We start from the raw sequence: 5,000 nt of genomic DNA, 5'->3' as shown, positions 1-5,000 counted from the left end.
GTCGCTTAAGTGGCCCGTGTCCGAAGTCGACCTGCGGCGAGGTGCGATCGCCCGGTCTACCCTCCGCGTGGGTACTTAGGTAGGTCGAATTTGGCGAGCAACCCTATCCCACGCGGGGGCTGATTGGCTCGATCGCGGTGAGACCGAAAGGTCCACCCGTGACTGGTTCCCGGCGTTAGTCCGAGAGGGTCACGACTGGATTGTCCGTCCGGTGGGCGACGTGCCGCGATTCGAGTTACGTGGCCGTCAGCACGCCGGCGGGCGCGAAATCCGCAACAATATATATGTATATATATATATATGTATGTATATATATATATATATGTATATATATATGTATATATATATATATATATATATATATATATATTATCCCTGTGTCGTAAGAGGCGACCAGGGTTGCGTCAGGAAGGGCATCCGGCGTAAAACATATGCCAAATCACTATGCGGATCATACGGATGATCCGCTGTGGCGACCCCTAACGGGAGCAGCCGAAAGAAGAAGAAGAGAAGAAGATGTATATATATATATATATATATATATATATATATATATATATATATATATATATGTATATATGTATATATGTATATATATATATATATATGTATATATGTATATATGTATATGTATATATGTATATGTATATATATATATATATATATATATATATATATATATATATATGTATATATGTATATGTATATATATATATATATATATATATATGTATATATATATATATATATATATGTATATATGTATATGTATATATATATATGTATATATATATATGTATATATATATATGTATATATATATATATGTATATGTATATATATGTATATATATATGTATGTATATATATATGTATATATATGTATATGTATATATATATATATATATGTATATATATATATATATGTATATATATATATGTATATGTATATATATATATATATATATATATATATATATATATATATGTATGTATATATATATATATATATATATATATATATATATATATATATGTATATGTATGTATATATATGTATGTATATATATGTATGTATATATATATATGTATGTATATATATGTATGTATATATATATATATACATATACATATATCCCCACGCCCGATCCCACACCATCCCGTCGAATCGCCCCGGATCCCTCTTCTTGCCGAGTCTTGTTATTTCTGGTAATAATAAGAACAAATAAACATCATCAACTCAGTGAAAAGCGACTCGTGCCACCTTCCTCGTCCCGTTTGCGGTAGAGCGATTAGAACCGCCATGTTTGGGTTCTAAACAAATAAACCGCCTCCATCGTTTCAGCTCATTCTACGTTGGCGGGACTCTTCAAGTCCCGTGGACGTCACAATATACATATGTATGTATGTATGTATATATATATAAATATGTATGTATGTATATATATATATATATATATATATATATATATATATATATATATACATACATACATATATACGTATATATATATATATATATATATATATATATATATATATATATATATATATACGTATATATACGTATATATATCTTCTTCTTCTTCTTTCGGCTGCTCCCGTTAGGGGTCGCCAAAGCGGATCATCCGTATGATCCGCACAGTGATTTGGCACATGTTTTACGCCAGATGCCCTTCCTGACGCAACCCTGGTCGCCTCTTACGACACGGATATGGTACACCTATTTTAACCGGGGTATACACCGGCCCAGTATACTGGTACTCATTTCGCCGACCTCGGAAGGATGACAGGCTGAGTCAACCCCCTGGTGTATTAATTCAGTGGCTCAACGGGGCTTGAACTCAGGACCTCTTGGATCCCAAGCCGGTGCCCTAACCACTGCGCCAACACCAGGCTTCCGTATATATATATATATATATATATATATATATATATATATATATATATATATATATATATATATATATATATATATATATATATATATATATATATATATACGTCTCAGACATGTATAGACCGATTTTATTCATATTTAGCACAAAGACAACACATGATGGTATACATATCCATGTCATTTTTTTGAGACCAGATCCAAGATGGCCGACTGGCTGTCATTTTGTTACTTACAGGTGTCCCCACTCATTTCTCAGACATTCAGGGTCCGATTTTGCTCAAACTTGGCAAAAGCACAGTACATGACGGTACTGTGCAAACTTGGCAAAAGCAAAAGCACAGTACACAGCACAGTACATGATATTTTGTGATCTGATCAAAGATGGCCGACTGGAAGGCTGGCGGCCATTTTAGTTTTCATATAAATATGGGTTCGCTATTTAACTCCATTCAGCAAAATTACTGAAACAACGGGGGCTATGACATGTTATGTCTTTTTTTACTCGTTGATACAGTAGACTGTCCTGAAGGAAAATATTTCGAAGCTTAATCACATTTGAGATGTACACCTGCAAACCAATTATGCATACATATTGGGGTCAATAAATGCTACAACAGCCGATGAAAAGATACAATGACAAAATAACATTCTAACACGATGCTTCATGTTGTATATTTATTTTATTCTCATTGAAGCACAAACATCTTATCCATGTAAACTTTCAAGGGATATAGATAGCACCGCCTCTTCCTCTTTTTAGAGTTGCTCTTTCTTTTGGTGGAAATTTCTCCAAACTCTTGATCCACTTTGTGAAACAAGAACCAATCCAGTAAACATCTGAAATGATGAATATAACACCAATGATGCTTTCCCAGGTTAATTCCACCATCTTCTTCATCTTCGTCATCTTCCAATGAATTGATTTCCAGCCATTCTGAAGGATTTGGGTTTGAGATAAGCAAACAATGTGTCAAAGGAATTTTTTTTATATTTGGGTGAGTTTGAAATCAAATTGAGCAAAACAAACCCAGACAGGTCGTTCCTCTCTCCAAATTACTCCGTGAGGTTGAACATGGCGACAGTTGTTGCAACTTGAATAAGTGAAAAATTATCCTGATGCCAACATCACAGTGTGAAACTACAACGAGGGAGAAAATCATTTAAATGAACAAAAATTGAAGTTCTATTCAACCTGTTGTAATATCTACATGAAGAAATTATTCACAAAAAGTATTGCAATCAAACAGTTTGCCGAACGAACCACTGCTATTTTCTTGTTCTCTCCACATATTTTCCACCCCCCATTAAATAAACTTACCATGCACATCTACATCATCGAGAGATACAGTTTCAGTTCCAGCGATCTCAGTCAGTTCCAGTGGTCATCAAAGTCGCTGGTACATAGTCCGGGGAGCTCCGCATGGAGGACTCCCATGGGCGGATGTCAGGAAAGATCTGGAGAATATCAAAAGAAAAATGAATTCAGGAACAATGTTTCTTCCTCCCAACATAAATTTTAGACAAAGTGTTAATACATATTTGTTTAATGTAGACTAGCCCCCCAGATGGCAACCTTACACCACTAAATGTGTGATACCATGTCCAGCACGTTTGCCATAAACTTCCTTGTTCTTCTGCAGACATCACCCTCCTTTTTGTATCCTCAAGCTTCAGTGTGTCGTTTTTGATAGAGGCTGTGGAAGGAGGGTATTGGATGAGGGAAATATTTAAGATAATGTAAATAAAACATGTTTTATAAAGTGAAAGATAAAATCATTCGAATGAAAGCCTAACTAACCTACTCAGGTCATTTTTTGTGTTTTTGCCAACAATGAGTTAAAACCGTAATTCAAGTTACGTAACGAAAATAAAATTAAAACCATCTCAACGTGAAATGAACAAATTCACCCAAAATAAATAAATAAATAAATAAATGAATAGGTCTATCAAGTTGTTCTTCGAAACCTGTGGTTATAATTGCTATAAATGAGTCATACAATACAGTGCAATGGAATGAAATGAGAAAGGGTTACTACTTGTGCTACGTCGTATGATACAACTCTCAAGAAAACAATCTCAACATACTTTCCAAGAAAAACAATTACTGTTGAGTAGATGGCAACTACTGGTCAGGACAAAACCACACAGTTACCATTGCACATTCAGGGCCTAGATTCTGAATGATGCCAAACTCAAACTTTCTCACAAGCCGATGAGGAGTAGTTGTCACTGCTTGTGATACAGTGGTGGTTGCTCCCATGCCTTATATCTATCTATAATTCCAGAAATCTCTGTGTCTGTCTGTCTGTCTGTCTGTCTGTCTGTCTGTCTGCGACCACCATTTCTCGACGACCGCCGGTCCGATCTCATTAAAACTTGCCAGGAATATTGCCGGGGACCCGCGGATGTGCCTTTTCGAGGTTTTCTATCGATCGGACGAGCAGTTCCCAAGTTACGGCCATTTATCTGTCGACCAATGACAAGACACGGTGCTATGACGTCACGAATGACGTCACAATTAATGTTTATTTATTTATTTATTTATTTTTGCACGATTGACGGTCCGATCTGATTGAAACTTGCCAGGAATATTGCTGGGGAACCGCGGATGTGCCTTTTCGAGGTTTGATATTAATCGGACGAGCAGTTCCCAAGTTACGGCCATTTATCTGTCGACCAATATCTGCGAGAGAGGGGGATGGGAGGGGGGGATGAGAGTGGGGGCGAAAGAGGAGGCGGAGACTAGGGGGGATAGAGGGGGGCAAGAGAGGGGGAGAGAGGGGGTAAAGAGAGGGGGTGAGAGGGGCGTGAGAGAGAGGGGGATGAGAGTGGGGGGGGGCGAGAGAGAGGGTGCTAGAGAGAGCTGCACATACTGGCACTCACCTACGGGCACGCACCTACGGGCCCGCCCCTACGGGCCCGTACTAGTAACAGAAGAGTACAATAATTTTTAGCCCCCCCCCCCCGAGAACCAATACAATGAACCGGATTGTTTGCCGTACAAAATGGCGGCAACAGTTTCAAACTGGTCTTTAACAAATAAATAAATAAATTATTACACAGCACACGGTATAAACACGATTCCCGAAAGACAAAAGGAAA

At 37.3% G+C, this 5,000-nt stretch overlaps 1 long non-coding RNA gene across 2 annotated transcripts in view; it reads right to left on the bottom strand.

Annotated features, from left to right (window-relative positions):
* Nucleotides 1-2,577: 2,577 nt before the first annotated feature.
* LOC147013028 (uncharacterized) overlaps nt 2,578-5,000 on the bottom strand; it is a 16,982-nt gene continuing 14,559 nt past the window's right edge. The window contains exons 2-4 of one of the 2 annotated variants that reach the window (XR_015051159.1): nt 3,477-3,592; nt 3,217-3,353; nt 2,578-2,832 (exon numbers count right to left, since the gene is read on the bottom strand). This is a non-coding gene — a long non-coding RNA (uncharacterized LOC147013028). The remainder of the gene's footprint in view (nt 2,833-3,216; nt 3,354-3,476; nt 3,593-5,000) is intronic. The other variant, XR_015051160.1, reaches the window with a different exon arrangement.

The sequence above is a fragment of the Eptatretus burgeri genome, chromosome 14, assembly GCF_056783735.1.
Source record: "Eptatretus burgeri isolate ZD-2024b chromosome 14, Ebu_testis_v1, whole genome shotgun sequence".
NCBI lineage: Eukaryota > Metazoa > Chordata > Myxini > Myxiniformes > Myxinidae > Eptatretus > Eptatretus burgeri.
The sequence above is the reverse complement of the archived record's forward strand: the minus strand, read 5'-3'. Positions and strand labels throughout refer to the sequence as shown.